The sequence below is a fragment of the Rattus norvegicus genome, chromosome Y (assembly GCF_036323735.1).
Source record: "Rattus norvegicus strain BN/NHsdMcwi chromosome Y, GRCr8, whole genome shotgun sequence".
NCBI classification, from domain to species: domain Eukaryota; kingdom Metazoa; phylum Chordata; class Mammalia; order Rodentia; family Muridae; genus Rattus; species Rattus norvegicus.
The window spans coordinates 42,769,853-42,788,541 of NC_086040.1; positions in this window are offsets into that span (position 1 = coordinate 42,769,853).

Genomic DNA, 18,689 nt, shown 5'->3' on the forward strand with positions numbered 1-18,689 from the left:
TGGATCATGTTGATGGTTTTCCATATATTAAACCTTCCCTGAATTCCTGGGATGTAGCCTACTTGATCATGGTGTATGATTGTTTTGATGTGCTCTTGGATTCGGTTTGCCAGAATGTTATTGAGTATTTTTGCGTCGATATTCATAAGGGAAATTGGTCTGAAGTTCACTGTCTTTGTTGGGTCTCTGTGTTTTAGGTATAAGTGTAATTGGGGCTTTATAGAAGGAATTTGGTAGTGCTCCATCTGTTTGAATTTTGTGGAATATTTTGGATAGTATCAGTATGAGGTCTTCTATGGAGGTCTGATAGAATTCTTCAGTAAACCCATCTGGACCTGGGTTCTCTCTGGTTGGGAGACCTTTAATGACTGCTTCTATATTCTTAGGGGTTATGGGGTTGTTGAATTGGTTTATCTGTTTCTGATTTAACTTCGTTGCCTGGAATCTGTCTAGGAAATAGTCAACTTTTAATCTGTAAGAGTGCGCGTGCGCACACACGCACGCACACACACACACACACACACACACACATACACACACACGGAGGTAAAGGACAACGTGTGAGTGTCAGCTCTCACCTTCCACCATATGGGTCCTGGGTATCAAACTTAGGTTGTCAGGCAAGGGACAAGCCTGGGTCAAACATATTCAAACCATGATGATGCCTTTATCACTATAGGCTAGTTTTTGCTTCCTGGAATAAACACATGGATTCAGGATACAAGCCCTTGTCCCTACTCTCTTCTTTCAAGATTTCAATTTCAGTCCTTGCTTCTGCCTGGCTGTATGTTGGCAATGAGCTTTCTTTTGGCTCCTTCCCAGCAGAGTTATAGAGGAGGATCAATAACAGTTAATCAATATTTTCCACACATTACTTTATTAACATGGGTCTCCAGGGCAAGGTCCATCAAGACAGGTAAAAATCAGGCTTGCTTGTACTTGCTTCTAAGAATGTTTTTTAAAGATTCTCTTATAATCAGCCTGGTCTACAAAACAAGTTCCAGGCAAGCAAAAGATACGTTGTAAGATCTTGTCTCAAACATAATGCAACAAAATACAATAAATACAACAAAATATATAAACACAAGAAAAATAAATTTTTATAGCTATAATCATAGAAAGATTATTTGTCCTCAACAATTATGCTTACATGTCAGAACAGGATTCAATGTGCAATTGTCTTAACACTCTTCCAGGCAAGGCACACATCCAGGTAGGGGCTGATGTGAGCGGATCCACACTGAGTTGTAGTAACCAAAATCTAAGCTGTTCTCGCCATACTGAACGTGATACCTTTCATCCTCTGTGGCTAAGACCTTGTATGAAAAAACCTATGAAACCTAGGGTCTCCTGTTTTGTCTTCAACTCATTAAGTCTCTCAGAATCCACGTTAGGAATCCCAGTGTGTTCCGTTACCATAACCTTTCTCTTCCTGAGGCATCTCATCTGTAAAATAAGAAGAAAAGGCCCCTTTATTAAACAAACACTTAAGGTGGCTGAGACCCAAGAGCTGTCCTAGGTGCTGAAAACAGAGAACAGCCAGACACAGCCCTCAGTGCTCATGAAAATTAAAAGCTGAGCTGGAAGACATACATAATTAATACGACCAGATATTTATATAATAAAAAACTTAGTAGTAGAAAAGCTTGAAAGAAAAAAATAAAACAACGAAAAAAACAGAGAATCAAAACAAAAGGTACAGGTGTGGTTAGATTCGAAATCACGCCCACTGCAAAACAGGCAGGATGGCACAAGTTCACTTCCGAAATGAATAACTCTAAAGTTCCAGTTCTCTGCTCAGAAGAAAAAAGTGCCTATTAAAGATTAAACTTTTAAAAAGTTTTGTTTTTTCCCACACAACATCTAACGGAAGTGCTAAACAACTGGACTAATTGAAGAAATGTTAAAAGGGTGCCACAGAGACGACATAGTAATTAAGAATGCAAACTGCTTTTACAGAATATCTGAGTTTGGATTAAGGCTCCCGAGTCCTCTGACCCATAAACACTTGTTATTTCAGCTCCAGGAGATCTACCGCCCCCTATTGGCTTTCTTGGATATAGTGATCATATGTGTATACACACACACATACACACACACACACACACACACACACACGTACATTCACGTGTGTAAATAAAAATTAAAAGTAGACTTTGAAAAAGAATGTTACAGAAGAATCATTTAAGGAGACAAAATAATGAGTCAGAAACTGATATTCACACGCAGAAATCAGTGCATGAGTAACAGAGTAATTAAAACAGGACTAAAATTAACATTTTCAGACATGATTGCTCTGTAACATGAAATAATGGCAATATACGTTCACATCTGAAGTAAATATAAAATAGACAGCAACCTAGAGCCGATGGGAAGGAGTAATTGGAAATATAAGATTCCACAGGCTACATATTAATACGACTAAAGAAGTATTTAACTAGGGGCGAGTCTGGATTCTTTGACACATATTGTAAATAACAGCTGTGGTGGGAACATATAAAACAAGTGTTTTATTTATTTATTTTTTTAACACATCTCAATGCTGAGGACCAGGGATACCAGAACATCTGCTTACATCTTGCTACTAGATAAAGAGTGGCCTCATCTTTAGTTCCCATTCATGAGAAGGTGAAAAATAAAAGCCGGGTTATGTCTACTGGGTATGAAGAACATGTGGACTTTGATGAGTTAGTAGCCAGAGTGCCAGCAACATCTACAAAACACAGTACTGGAGAGAACAGTGAAAGATTCAATGAAGATCACACTGTTACTGGCCCACCTTCTGCTGACTCTTCTACTGACAAACTTGGACAGGTAATTTCCCCACACATTCCAGGTTCAGATAAACCTTCCTCTCTTGCCATAGAGATCGTGGATCTTCCACTTTTCTAGGAGTTTCTGAAAATATCCAAAAGTTTCCAAGGATCTATAAGTCATTCCACATTTGTCCCGGAATCCAAAGTCTTCCGACAGACCCTGAAAAGAAATCATACATTCTCCTCTTCCAGAAGGAGTGTCTTTATTATTCCATCTTTATTAAATTGGATATTTCTTATTTACATTTCAAATGTTAATCCTTTTCCTGGTTTCCAGGCTAACATCTCCCTAGCTCCTCCCACTCCCCTTCTATCTGGGTGTTCCTCCCCTGATCCACCCCAACATTCTGCCCTTTCCCAACAATCCCATTTACTGGGGAGTTCAGTCCTGTCAGGACCAGAGACTTCCCCTTCCACTGGTGCAGGACTCCCAGCTGCCGAGATGGTTCTTTTTTGCGCATGTGCACACATGTGTGCTGATAAGCCCGCACAACCTGTATTCCTCTGTTAGAACGTTGCCCTAGAGATATAACAGCCAGAATATAGGCATCGAGGCCATGGCAGTCTGATAGTTCTGCACAGGCTGACAGTCTCCACTGCCCCTTCTGTGACAATTAGTGTTGAGTGTCTGGGAATTCTGAAGTGGCTTTTGTTGTAATGACTGACTTGTTACCAGAAATGTGAGAGAATCAGTAAACCACATAGAGGTGGCTCATATCACACAGGTGACAGGCGTAGCACTTGTGCTTGCCCAGCTGCTTTTTTATGGTGTGGATGTGTTTCTCTCCCTCTCCAAGCAGGCTTTGGTGCTGGGAAAAATCCCGTCATCTCTCTCTCCATAAAAGGTTATGCATCTCTGGTTTGAAAGTCAAACCAAAAGCCATGTGTGCCGTGGAACAACAATGAGGACAGATTCTTTTACATATGCAAATGTATTCCGAGTGATACTTTGGATTTATAATATTAAGATTATTACCAGCAAGTAATGAAATTAAGATTTAAATATCGTACTCCATTTAAATGGCAGTTAAGCTTTTGGCTGGATCAGGAATCAGCACATTATTGGGTAAATAATAATCGGGGTGTGATGACATTCCATAATTGTTTAGGGCTTGGGGGGGTGAAATAAGATTTACTTTGATACCTGCCATTTAACTCAAGGCAACATTGAGGATTCAGGGAGAACGCTCTAAGTCTCAGAAGGGTTTCCATTAGAAGGAGGAGATGGTTGAAGCAATTCTACCAGCTCCAGGTGAGAGTCTACTTCTAGAAATGGGTAATTAGATCAACAGTTAGATCTAACTGCAGGCAAACAATAGGATTGATTTGAGGCTGATTAGCCCCACAAAGCCATAAGGTGGATCAATGAAAACTAAGCATTTCTTTTCCTGAGCAGAACAATCCACACTGGAGCTGCGTGTGGGTGGCTGCAGGATCGTGTCTCTACAGGTGCTCTTGACCCACCTGCAGGTATAGGATGGTATATAGTCTTTGTCCCAAGCCTACAGTTAAGAGGTACTCATCCTGTCTCCGGGCTAGAAGGAATTGAAGTTCAGAGATGTCTTTGTTCAGGTCCACACAGCAAAGGGCAGGGCAGAGAGATTCACTCTCGGTATATCTGACACTTTAAGACAACCTCAGAGACACTGCTGCAAATCTCCACCCCCAACCATTGATCCAAAAGCAAAAGTGACCATCAAGATATATATGACTTGACTTCCACAGTGCACGGAGAAAAACGTCTGTACAAGTTGAGGTCTCTTCTAGGGTGCACAAGGAAAACATTCCTCCAGTGCCTCCCACCAGCTCTGGGGTGGCGGGAGAGGGAGCAGGCAGGGTCCCTACATCTTGACATTTGCAAGGGTGTTTCAGGCCCAGTCCCCACATTCCGGGTTTAGGGTGGGTTGGGGATGGAGGTTTGGAGAGCCCTGCCTGAACTGTCTGAGATTGAAGAGTGCACGGAGGGGCTCCGGGCCTCGTGAGCCCTCTAACGCCAGTCAGAGGGATGATATCTACGTGAGTTCTCACCTGTGAAACCTGCATCCAACTCTGACATGGGCACAGCCGTATCCCTCCAATTTGAGAGGGCCACCGGCACTTTGGTAGGTCAGTGAGCGCCTAATAGGGCTACAGGAAGAGCTGCACAAGTTCTTGGATTTGGTCTTCAGCGCTACTTAAAGAACAAAACATTGCATTTCGACCAACCCCTTTCTTTTTACATCAAAAACGATAAATGGAGCCTATTCGTACTTTCTACTTATGTATTCTATCTATCCATTTCCTCCTTTCTTTCTCTCTCTCTTTCTTTCTTTGTGTGTGTGTGAGAGATATGTATGTGTACTCATGTGTTTGAATGTGTATTGTGTAGACATGTGTGTATGTGTGATATGATGTCATAGATTTTCATTGCTTTCCTTTCAGATTCTCCGCAGCAAGGTCTTTCAGTAAAAATCAGACTCATTGATATGACGAGTTCTGCTTGCCACTTTCCTCCCTGGATTCTCTAACTCTGTCTTCCCAGGCTTTACTTATAGGCAACCTCCACACCCACCCCTTTTGAATCCTACCATTTATATGGGTATACAGGGGAGGGGAGTTGTACCTAGGTCTCTGTGTTTCCATGGAAAGTGCTTCAGTTGTGTATCCATTTCCCTTTCTTCTATATTGTATGTCGAAAGCTCATATTTGACTGAGTGAGTGTTTTGAATTTGCAAAGGAAAGATACATAAGCCACTTCAGGCCTGGGGGCCATGGCTCTTTGTGCATTTAGAATGTAGGTGGCGGTTCTCAGCCTCATCAGTGACTCTGATGCTGAAATTGTAACCTTTTCTTTTTCTTTTTCCTTTTTCATTTTTTATATCAGTGTCTATTCATTATCCATAGTGCTGGGTTGCCACAAGGCAACTTCCTTTAACCATGTCATGTGCTTTAACCTATCCGATTTTCCTGCTCACCCCCAACCCTACCCCCCTGCCTAGTCTCTTTCCTTCTCCAGGCCTTTGTCTGCCTTCATGAAATATGGACATATTTGTTTTTTTTGTTTTTTTTTGGATCTGTTAAGAACCCACAAAGATTCTGTAAAGAATTTCAGGACTCTCAAACGAGACAAAAATTAAAGTATTTTCTTATCGGTGTCTGGTTGATTTTGCTTAATGCGTGGGTCTCCAGTTTTCCTACCAAATACTTAATTCAATCCCTTATGTGACTGGATAAAATTCCATTGTGTATGTGTACCAGGACTTATTCAATGGTCTATTGATGGATGCACAGGCAGATACCACATTTTGGTTACTGAGAATAGTGCCACACTAAGCATGGTGTGCAGGTGTGCTCTGATGTATTGCCTCTGAGTCCTATGGGCATGGTGGCCAAATGCTCAAGCTGAGTGCCATTCACGGAGAGGCTCTGAGCCTAAGCTGTGTGCTTTCTCTTTTCTTTGGATGGAGGCTTTGCATGAGATGACTCAGTGTGTGTGTGTGTGTGTGTGTGTGTGTGTGTGTGTGTGTGTGTGTGTGTTCGGTGAATGACTGTGCACCCTTACATTGGGACTCTTCATGGAGTTTATGAAAGCTGTAGCTGTGTTGGTGAGCATTGGAGACAGATGTTTACACCAGCCCATCCCTCTATCCCTCCTTACACCTCTGCTTCCTTCTGCTCCTTTTCCCTTCCCCTTCTTCCTCCACTCCCCCTTTCAAGACAGTGTCTCACTCTATAGCCTATGCTGGCCTCATGCTTGTAATGATTCCCCTGCCTCAGCCTTCCAAATACCAAGAAGTCCTTTCCTTGGAGGAAGAGAAAGAATTTCAGAGGTGCAGTTGTTGGCATGGGTTGCGAGGAGAGTAGTAGACACCAGACAGTCTGACTTTGAACAAGGAAACTAGGACCAAAGCAGATAGCACTGGGGACAGTGAGGTTGGCCACTGTGCCTATTCCCTTTCCCCCGCACCTAGAACCAGAGCTCTGACAATTCATGTTTTCTACAGCATTAAGTCATTTAAGTGGTCAGATAGAACATGGCACATTGATCCTTGGGAACATATAAAGCAGAAATTATTACCTACAATTTCTACTCTAGGAGAAGAAAGGCACAGCCAGATTCTGTGTGTTTGTGTGTGTGTGTGTGTGTGTGTGTGTGTGTGTATGTGTGTGTGTGTGTGTGTGTGTGTGTGTGTTTGTTCATGTGTTGGGTCATAGCAGGAAACAGGATGGATAGCTGGATTTCAAGATTCTCTGACATTTGAGTATTGTCCTGAGCTTCTGGGTAGAGACATGCCTGTGTGGGTCTGTTTGGTATCTGATCCTTTAAATAGAGAAGGGCTTACATTTGGAAGGTCCCTCACATGGAAAATGGACACATACCACATGTTTTCCCTCATTTTGGTGTCCCTAAAATTCTTTAAAGATTCATTGTGCTCATAGGAAATGGGAGGAGGTCTGGGGGAGAAAGGGGGTTGAGCATAGATGTTGCTGTATGCAGAGGAAGTGGTGCTTCTCCTCTGTTAGCCAGGAGACTGGCCATAACAGCATCAGGTGAACAGGTAAACCATATTGTCATAACTTGGGGGAACCATGGTGAATTAGGATGAAAAGGATCTCTCCTGTCCCAAGCCAGATTCCCATTTTATGACCATGTACTAAGCTAAAGTCCAAGTGAATCAAGGACGTACACATCAAACCAGATACATGCAAACGAATAGAAGAAAAGGTGGGGAAGAGTCTTAAACACATGGGGACTGGAGGACATTACCTGAACAAAACACACATGACTTATGCTTTAAGATCAAGAATTGACAAATAGGACCTCATAAAACAGCAAAGATTCTGTATGGCAAAAGACAGCATCATTTGGACAAAACTGTAACCAACAGACTGGGAAAAGATTTTAACCAATCCTATATCTGATAGTGGGTAATATCCAAAATATACAAAGAACTTAAGAAATTAGACTCTACAGACCAAAAATGCCCTATTAAAAATAGGGTACAGTGAGTTACAAAACATTCTCATCTAAAGGTTTTCAAATGGCCAAAAAACAACTAAATAAATTTTCAGCATCCTTAGTCGTCAGGGAAAATCATATCAAAACAAATCTGAGATTCCACCTCACACCAGTCAGAATTTCTAAGATATAAATAAATATCAGGTGACAGCAGATGCTGGTGAGGATGTGGAGAAAGAGGAACACTCCTCCATTGTTGGTGGGGTTGCAGACTGGTACAACTCTTTTGAAAAACAATCTGAAGGTTCCTCAGAATATTGGACATTCCATGACCCTAGGACCCAGCTATACCTCTCTTGGGCATATACCCATAAGATGGTCCAACACACAACAGTGAAATATATTTGAATGTGTTCATAGCCTCCTAATTTAAAATAACCAGAAGCTGGAAAGCATCCAGATGTCCTTCAACAGAGGAATGGATACAGAAATGTGATCCATCTACACAGTAGAATATTACTCAGCTATCGAAACAGTTGCTTTATGAAATTCATAGGCAATTGAAATGAACTAGAAAATATCATCATGAGTGATGTTACTCAATCACAGAAAAACACACTTGATATGCATTCATTGATAAGTAGATATTATTCAAAAGCTGAATTACCCATCCTGCAATACCCAGACCACATGAAACTTAAGAATGATGAGTAAAATGAAGATGCTTCACTCTTTCTTTAAAAGGGGAAATAAAATAAAAATAGGAGGGGATACGGAGGCAAAGTTTGTAACAGAGACTGAAGGACCTGCCATTCAGAGCCTGGCTCACATGTAGCCCATACATATACAGACACCAAAACTAGATAAGATGGATGAAGCTAAGAAGTGCAGGCTGACAATGACTGGATATTGATCCCTCCTGAGAGACACAGCCAAAATATGTCAAATACAGAGGGAAACACATACAGTAAACCACTGAACCAGGAACCATAACCCTGTTGGAGGGATTAGTGAAAGGATTGAAAGAGCTGAAGGGATTTGCAACATCATAATAATAACAATGCCAACCCACTAGAGCTTCCAGGGACAAAACCACAACAGAAAGACTATACATGGACAGACCCATGGTTCCAACTGCATATGTAGCAAAGGATGGCCTTGCTGGGAAAAATATAATTAGAAACTCTTGTTTCTACCAAGGTTGGACCCCTAGTGTAGGGGAATGTGGGGAGGTGTTTGGAGGCCGTGGGTGGAGATGTGAACTCCCTTATAGAAGGTTAGGGGGAAGGGTTAAGGGGCTTATGGACTGGAAACCTGGAAAAGGGAATAACACTCGAAATTTGAACAGGAAATGTCCAACAATGAGAGAGAGGGGGGTGGGGGAGAGGGAAAGAGAGAGAGAAAATGAGAAGGATGAGGAGAAAGAGGAAAAGGAAGAGGAAGAAGATTAAGAAGAAGAAGGAGGAGGAGGAAAAGGAGGAGAAGGAGGAGGAGAAAAAGGAGGAGAAGGAGGAGGAGGAGGAGGAGGAGGAGGAATGAATGAATGAATGAATTGAAACAGAAAGAAAACTAAACTTTCCTTCTTCCCCATTCCCTGTCTTTCTCAGCTGTTTTTTTTTGGCAGTCATGTTAGTGAGACCTTATAAGTGTAATTTCTGATGTTACTTTGAGACACCATCTCATAGTAAAATTTAATCTCTTACAATCTTCTTGCCCCCTCTTTGGGAATGTTCCTCAACCTTGAATCAAGTGACATTTTGTAGATAGAGCCATTGAGACTCAACTTGAAATTTCTATCCTGCATTTTGAATGGCTGGGATTTTACTGTGATCTTTGTTGCAGAGACTGTAATTAATTCTGTATATAAGGACACATGGCTATGATTGTTGTTACGTATGATACTGGCTTAAGTAAGTAAGGGGCTGTACATTATCCCCCATAACCACCGCTTCAATAGATTTATATATTTGGCTAAATTACCAGTACCATCCATGTTCATTGAGCAAGACTTAAGCAAAATTAGAGAGCTGTTGGCTATCACCAAGCTATTTATGCCACTGCACAGCCCTTATGGTTATCGTGCCATGTTGATCATTGTGTTTTATAGGCGTGAAGTGAAAAATCCCTTGAAACTGACAAGACTGTTGATTGTAATTACATGTTATATTAGAAACCAGACCTGTGTCTGGCACATCTTTTTGTATAAGAATAGTAACTTTCTGATAGGCAGGAGAATGTAAAAGTTAAATTTAGTCTTAACTTAACAAAAGGAAATTAAACTTTTTTCCTGCTATAGCACATTTAATTAATTGAAGCAAAATAAAATCTATTTACTTGATGTGGAATAAAATATAAATAGAATTAAATATAATTTAATAATATAATCCTAACTCCTATTTAGTGATTAAAAATCTCATGTAGTTGGTAGCTATACCAACCTTGGCAGAAACAAGAGTTTCTCATTTCATTATTTCCAGCTAGGTTTCAAGTACATAATAATTATGACTTAATTATTAATTAAATATTAAAATAAGCATACTTGGGTTACCAAGAAGACATGGAAAATAAAATATATTAGAATAACCAAAACTATTTTTAAAAGCAAAATGATGAAAATATTGTCTATATAAAAGCAGCCTGGAGCTATATGTCACCTTAAATTTTATAGTGTGTTCCAGTGAGGTGGCCGAGCAGATAAAATTTCATGCCATGTAAAACCAAGATCCTAAATATGATACCTACACATATATTTTTGAAGATTTCCATATTCATTACATGACCTGAATACATGAAAGCTTACACCGAATAGTAATAAAGATACTAATGAGAACAATAATAAAAAAAAGAAAAAAAACAAAATTCTAGGAACATTTTAAAGAAATAATTTATGGCCTTAAAATAGGAAAATCAACATATTTTCTTTGTTCATTATCTATTCAAAGAAAAACTAAAAGGCTTTTACTTCAATCTATATGAAAGCAAAAACACATGAGATGGACTGTGTAAAGAAAGAGAGAACTGCAAACTGTAAAATTAATATAGTCATTGCAGAGGAAAGAAAATTATACTGACCCGAGGTTCTATAAGTAAAAATGTGAAAGATTTACTGCATAATATTAACATATTTAATCCAACACATCTTACTATGATAAAGGAAAAAAATTGAAAAAAATAATGCCTGAATGGAGTCTCAGCACCTAGAAGGTGGCAAGATGTCTCAAATTCAAAGATACACTGAAATACATGAGAAAATGATAAGTAGGTTAATTTTATTATGGAATAAGTATTGTAGTATTAGCTTAGTGGTTAAGATCACTTACTACTATTTAGAGCAAACACGTTCAGTTTCCAATACCCATGAAGCCACTTGCAACCAACTGTAAAAGCAGCTCTAGGGTATCTGACATCTCCTGGTCTCCCCAAGTGCCTGTGTTCATGTGCACAAATCTATACATAGACATTCACACATAACAGATCATTAAAATAAAAAAAAATCATGAATGTATTATCTGCACAAATTATAAAGAGTAAGCCTTCTATGTATGCAAACACAATTGATGCAATGTAATAAGAAAGGAGACAATTCGCAAATAGTATGAAGAGTAAGTTAAGGATTAGTGCTTACACAGTTCAGTAAGCGTAAAACGCTAAACTTCACAATTGAATTGCAATGTAGAGGTTAATATGAATCTAGCATTTGAACTTATGAGTGAAACTATTTTATAAATTATTTTATTTATTTATATTACTTCCATTGTACACTCTCCTGGTCCCCTCCCACAGTTCTTCATCCCATTCCAACTCTTGCTTCCCTTACTACAAGAGGATGTTTCCCAAATCCTAACAGGCACCATAACCCCTGGGTCCTCAAGTCTCTCAAGGATTAGGCCAGACCAGGCAGTCCTGTGCTATACATGTGTCAGGGCCTCAGATCACCTTGTATATGCTGCCTGGTTGGTGGCTCAGTGTATGGGAGATCTCAGCGTTCCGGATTAGTTGAGACTGCTGGTCTTCCTATAGAGGTTGCCCTCTGCTTCAACTTCATCAATTCTTCCCCTAATTCAACAACTGACAGAAGTCAGAGACTGATAAAGTTTTAAAATATATGAATCATTTAATTTTGAATTGTATATTATGGGTTCTTTCATATATAATTGATGGCAATGTTATTTATTATAGTCTTCTGAGATCTAAATTTGGCAGTATTTATACAAGTATTATATTATTTACAGCCTTAACATCATTCCTACAACGTGTTTTGTAACTTATACAAAATACAATGAAATTTTCACCACTGAGTACAGTGCCTGAGTCAGTGTTCATGATGATTTTCAGTAACGAACTTTAGTTAATGAAAATAAAAATAATATGAATTACACAGGTAGGCTATTATTTAAACAAATGACTATACTGCCATTTCTTAATTGCATGATGTTCCATGAAGAATTTCCTCATTCACATGTATTCAAGATATATTGTTAAATGAAAAACAAATGACAGATATTGCATTATGTAATCAAACTTCAGAAACAGAAAATTTACATATTTTTTTAATTTTGTGAAGGAAGAATAAACCTCCAACAAGGGCAGGGAAGGCAGGTGAGAGAACACTGGGAATTCTAGGTCAATTTGAGCTACACAATGAGACTCAATTTTTAAAATAAATAGAGCTGACTTGAGAGAATGTCTGCCAAACGCACTTGGTGGTTACATTTAGAAGTTTTAAGAAAACAAGTTATTCTTTGACATTCCATACATGCAGAACACATGTATGGAAGCCCTCTACACTTTTAATCTCCCATCCTCCCCAACCAACATAACCTCTTTGTACTAAACAATGATAGCACGAGCATATCTTTATATTTTGCTTTATGAACCCCTGTATTTAACCTGAGCCATTTCGGTGAACACGGGTGTGAAGCTATACATTTAACCACTAGTAAGACACCAGTGGCTACATCATTTTCTATTCTCCAGCACTGTCCTTAGTTACTTTGAATATTTACGGTCTGTTCATATAGATTGTGACTTCTTGAATGTCACACATGCTTTATGCTCAGAAGACAGAACCTCACAGATCTCCTTACCTATTAATTAGCCCTTGAAAGAACCCTAGCCCTGCACATCACCTTATCTCTAAACCAGAAGTTATCTCCAATGGGTAATCATTTGAAAATGAAAACTTGATTTTCCCCAAGGGAATCTCACTGGGGAAACAAACTAATTTTAAGTTTAGAATGTGTATAAAGCATTAAGGGAACTCAACATTATCTTTGGAGGATCCTTGTCTCATAATCGGTCATACCTTTTTCTTCATAATTTCTTTTTCCTTTGTTATTTGTTTATGTATCTATTAATTGTTACTCTGTTTGTTTTCTGTATATATTTTTTCCTGGTTTTATGTTTCTGTGAAATCCTAAGTGTGTGAGTGGAAGTCTGGGTCTCTGTGTCTGTATTTGATTCTTGTGCCTTTTATTGGCTCTTTTTTATCTGATTGTTTTGTTCTACTCCAGTTCATTAGCTTTTATGTTATTTTTATCACTTAGATGCCTATTTTCTAGTGAGAGTAAGAAGGAGTGTAGATATAGGTGGCAGGAGAGGTATAGAATAAGGGAGAGAAAGAGAGGGATGTGAAACCATAATCCAAATATATTTCAGGAAAAAGTCTGATTTTAAGAAAAGAATTAGGGTTGGGGATTTAGCTCAGCGGTAGAGTGCTTGACTAGCAAACGCAAGGCCCTGGCTTCGGTCCCCAGCTCTGAAAAAAAAAAAAAAAAGAAAAGAATTTTAAAAACATATTTTCTAGGGCCTGTCTGCTCCCTTTTCTCAAAGTCATAACTAGTTTCATATCAAAAGTTAATGTAAATGTTTTAAACACTTTCCAAAGCATACAAAGTGATTTGTTTTTCAGCCAACCTGTCACTATGAGAGTGAATCTTCTTCAGAGTTGCAATAATGCAGTAGGAGAGTCTTTAAATGATTTCAGTGACATCAATCCATTGAGGTTCAGTGGGAGTTTCACAAGATGGAAGTTACAAGTTTTGATGGGAAGATATACATTTTTGATACTTCTTCAAGATCAAATTAAAAGTTGTATGGGATAAAATAATGGAATAGGTTTGTTCCTTTGAAATTTTATCAAGTAGCCCAAATAATACTAAAATACCATTAATAAATCAGAATATATTGTATCCTAAGTCCATATCAACATGATAAGTAAGAAAGAGAAGTAAATGTGTATTAGTCGATAACAGCTATTTCTGGAGAGGCACTATAATATTTCTGGGAAAATATCACTTCGTAGGTAGTGGGTTAAACCAAAGTTTGTTTAATGAAGGCCTTGCTGTAAAAGACTATTCTCTCACTAAGGGACTCTCAAAATCTCTTATATAGGGCTCGAGCATTTCAATCTATCATCTGAAGCAACTTTGGCAATGTCTTTATAACACTATAATGACTGCACAGAAACTAGTGTTCATCAATATCTCTGCTTCAAGCACAATACTTTTCATTTCATTCTTTGGTGTAACAAAATTCCAAATTCAATTTCATGTAAATTAAATGATGTTGGTGATGATGGTGTTGGTGTTGGTGTTGGTGTTGGTGGTGGTGGTGGTGGTGGTGGTGATTATGAAGATGATGATGAAGAAGTCAAAAAAGGACTTTTTGGACAGAAAACAAAGTCCATACTATTTTCAGTGTTTTCCCTATCTTTAGTGTGTATAGGATCGACAGTGAAAAATAATCTATTATCAGTGCTATGTTGGGAAGGAAGAGGTTTAAGCTCATCAATAGCCCACAAACCACCAGGAGAGAAAGCAAATTTTGTCATGGGAAATTTATATATATTCTCACATGAAATCCTTATCATCACCATAGCAATGATTCAATTTAATTGTGTGACTAGAAAATTGCCTTTCAAAGTTTAACTAATTAATATAAAGTGATCATGTACAGAGTGCAATCCTTGGCTGTCAGGACCAAAGCCCATGGATATTAGATCTTGTTGTCCTAGGATTTTAAAAATGATGGTCATAATTCATGGCAATGTGCAACCCTGAAAATCTTTCCATATAAGTGACAAAGACAACATATTATATGCTGTGTATCAGGTTAGACCTTTTTTATTCATATGTATTCAGAGTTTCAAAGAGTAAAATGGTTGAGGTTAAGAACAGGGAATTTTTCGGTTTGCATTTAAATCTCTAATGTCCAGTTTGGTTTTGGTGGATAATTACACAATGTTTCATTTTATCTAATTTAAAAAGGTGATATAAGTTAACTCTACAGATTAATGAGCCTCAGTTTGATATTTCCATAATGCAGACAGCATGAACTGAATTAATCTAACTACTTTTTTTTCACTGACTTTCCTGCATCTTACCAAAAGTTAGGATACTCTATTCTACTCTTAGGGGAAAAATTGACTTCCATAGGATATAAAAATCCTTAATAGATTTTCTGAATTTTTTTCTTATTTTAGAAATATTATTTATTCTTCATACATGTGTGTACAATGTACCATGATCACACCTATCGTTAATATGGTTCTACTACCTCCAGAAACATTTCCTTTCCAGTTTCATCTTCTTTGTATTTTCCTTTTTTATTTTCCTTGAAATCCATTTGTTCACTGAGTACTGCCTACTGGGATGTTCCCTAATCTTGTCTTAATCAAGTGCAGGACTTGTGCATAAGAATGTAGATGCAATGAGTCCATAGGTCCAATAAGTGAGTCATGTCCAAAAATCACATTCTGCCTTCTCCTTTTCTGCAATGTTTCCACAGCCTTATTCTCAGCATTCTTCTTCTCACGGTCTTAGCATTAAACCAGTTACACTCATCTGCACTAATTTCTGAACAGTACACCTATACATTTCTCTGACCACACCTCATGAAAGCTGTAATCTATGGACAAAAACAATAAGAATTGGAAGACAGTTTGACAACATGTTCATTTAGCAAAACAGGAGTAGTAGGATACTCTCTAGAGCCATCTGAACATGGGAAAACTGTGACCGTTTTTATAACATGACATCTGACTTTCCTTCTATAGAAGAGGCATCAAAGTCCAACAAACAATAGTTGTCTACTTTCATAAGATTATGGAATTTTTCCTCACAGTTCTGTTTTTTTTCAATTGCGACAATGATATCTAGCTTCATCAATATCCGTGCCAATGATGTAATTTTGCTGTGTTTATGGTTACATTAAGCTCTAGTGTCTATATATGTTATTTATCAAATTTTGTAATGTGGATATTGTGAACAGTGAGAAGATAAACTCATTTAATGAAGGTATCACAGGAATGTACATGTAATACCTTCAGGTACATATTCCTTCAGTGGTACTATTGAATAACAAGTGATTTCAGTTTTTAGTTTCTACATCGATTTCTATGGTAGCTATATTAAAATTTAGTCCAAGCAACTGTATACCAGGGTACATTTTTCAAGCAACACAGTATAATCATTGTCATTTGGATTTATACTTAACCAATGATTTGTGGGTTTCGTATTTTTCATGTACATTTTGATAATTATTGTGCAATTATTTTAAGCATTTGTTCTAGTATGTAATATATTTCTGAAGAATAAGGTATATTGGGTCTTATTCTATGGATATGATAACTATGTCAGATAAAGTTGGAAAACACCTTCTTTTATGATAAGGTAAATTGCATCATCATTGCACTGATTCTTCTGCTGAGTTTCAAGTGCTGTTCATGCATATATATATATATATATATATATATATATATATATATATATATATATATATATATATAAACTAGAAATATCTATGGGAAGGTGAAGGAGAGGAAAATGTAAGACCAAAAATATGTTATATGTTATATATATGGAATCCTCTGTTCCTGTATTTGTTCATGATAAAAAGCATGTTATTAAACAGAAAATGACTTTATGTTCACTACTCTAGCTCAATCCTCAATACTCAGTTATATTTCATTTGCCCACTGTCCTCGTTTATGGTATATCTATGCCTAACTTCTGAAGAAAATTGCATTCCCAGACCCTATTTATGACCTCTGGTGGTAAGGAAAGGGAAGCTAACCAGTTATCCAAGTAGAAGATCACAAAAAGAGATTGGATTTAGAGCACAGTATTTATCTACACTGAGACTATAATCTAGGAGATTACTGGTAAAGTTATAGCAAATTGTGTAATTATTTTTTTTTTAATTTCCATACCAAACGCTGTCCCTCCCTTGTCACTTCCTCACAGAGTCTCTGTCTCAATCCTCTTCTCTCCTAAGATGATGACAAGCCTAGTTATGGCCCCATCTCTGTAACATCGAATCTCTTCAGAATTAGGCAAATTCTCTCCAACTGCAGCCAAACAACAGAACCCTGTCTGGGAACAGATTCCTCACTCAGGCTACAACTTTCAGGACATCCCCCACTCTAGTTTTTGTGGAAGCCACATGAAGATTGATCTACATGTCTGCCACAAATATACTGGGGGCTTAGATTTACCCTGTGCATGATCTTCGGTTGAGGGGTCAGGCTCTAAGTGTTCCCTGGGTTCTAGGTTAGTTGACAGTGTTGGTCTTCCTGTGCAGTTCCTATTGCCTTTTGTGCCACCAAACTGTCCTCAAGCTCCATCCACTGTTTGGCTGTAGGTGTCTGTATCTGCCTAAGACAGCTGCTGGGTGGAGTCTCTCAGTATAACATGCTCCTATCTTTGAGTGTAACAGAGCAACATTAATAATGCCATGAATTGGTGCTTGACTATGGGATGGATCTCAATTTGCACTGGCAATTCATTCAGTCCCTGATTTTCTTTTAGAATGACAAATTTTGTGTAGAATGCTTTGTGGGTGTAATTGTGTCTTTAACCCTCCACTGGTGGTTCTTCCTGACTACAAGAGTTGACCGCTTCATGTTCCATATCATCAATTTGAGTCACAACTTAGGAACGCGCATTGATTCGTGGGTACCTCCCTTATCCCAGGTCTCTTTCTCATCCTGGAGATTTCCCCTACCTCCTCATCTCCATAAGTTCAAGATTTCCTTTCCTTCTTATGACTATATGGCCATATCTCCTGTCCCTTCCCACACATAATCCATTCTCTTCTCCCTTCCTTCTCCCATCCATTTCCTTCCCTCAATCTCCCTCTAAGACTATTTTATTCCCCAGTCTAAATGAGAGTCAAACATCTGCACTTGAGCCTTTCTTCTTGTTTAACTTCTTTGGATCTATGAGCTTTATGGAGGTATCCTGTAGTTTATGGATATTATGAACTTATAATTGAGCAATTTCAACAACCCTGAAGAATCATATTTTTATAGTAGTATATCAACATTCAAAATTATAGTTCAGTATGTGGGAATGTCAGGATGGGCAAAAGATAAGCAAAAAGCAACTTAAAACATAGATCAAAACACAGATTTTACCAGTTGATATTCTTATAATAATAATAATACTCTACTACCATAAGTAATTATTGCCTCACAGGCGATTTTTTAAATGATATCAAATTTGGCAGTTAAGTGATGTTTTTAACAAATAATTATGGATAGTATGACTAAGATCAAATAAGATAAAAGTATTGTTTTGATATCACTTGCTGGCATTTGTCCTCAAACATGATATATATTGCCTTAAACAATAAGGTATTATCCCAGCTCCGAAAAAAAAGAAAAGGAAAAAAAATAAGGTATCAGTTTTAAATTTTAATATTTATTTTAACCTAGCCTATAAAGTAACAGGTTGCCTTATGTAATGTTTGTAGCCATTCAACTTCAACCTTCTTCCCTCAGTTCTTTTTCCCCACCGCCTCTATGTCCCTAACACTCCCACTATTCTGTCTGAGTTATTCTTACTTCTACTTTCATATCACACATGTTCAATATAGTCCAACCCATACTGTTTAAAACCCTACTTTCTAATTTTATGAGGCCCATTCTAGTT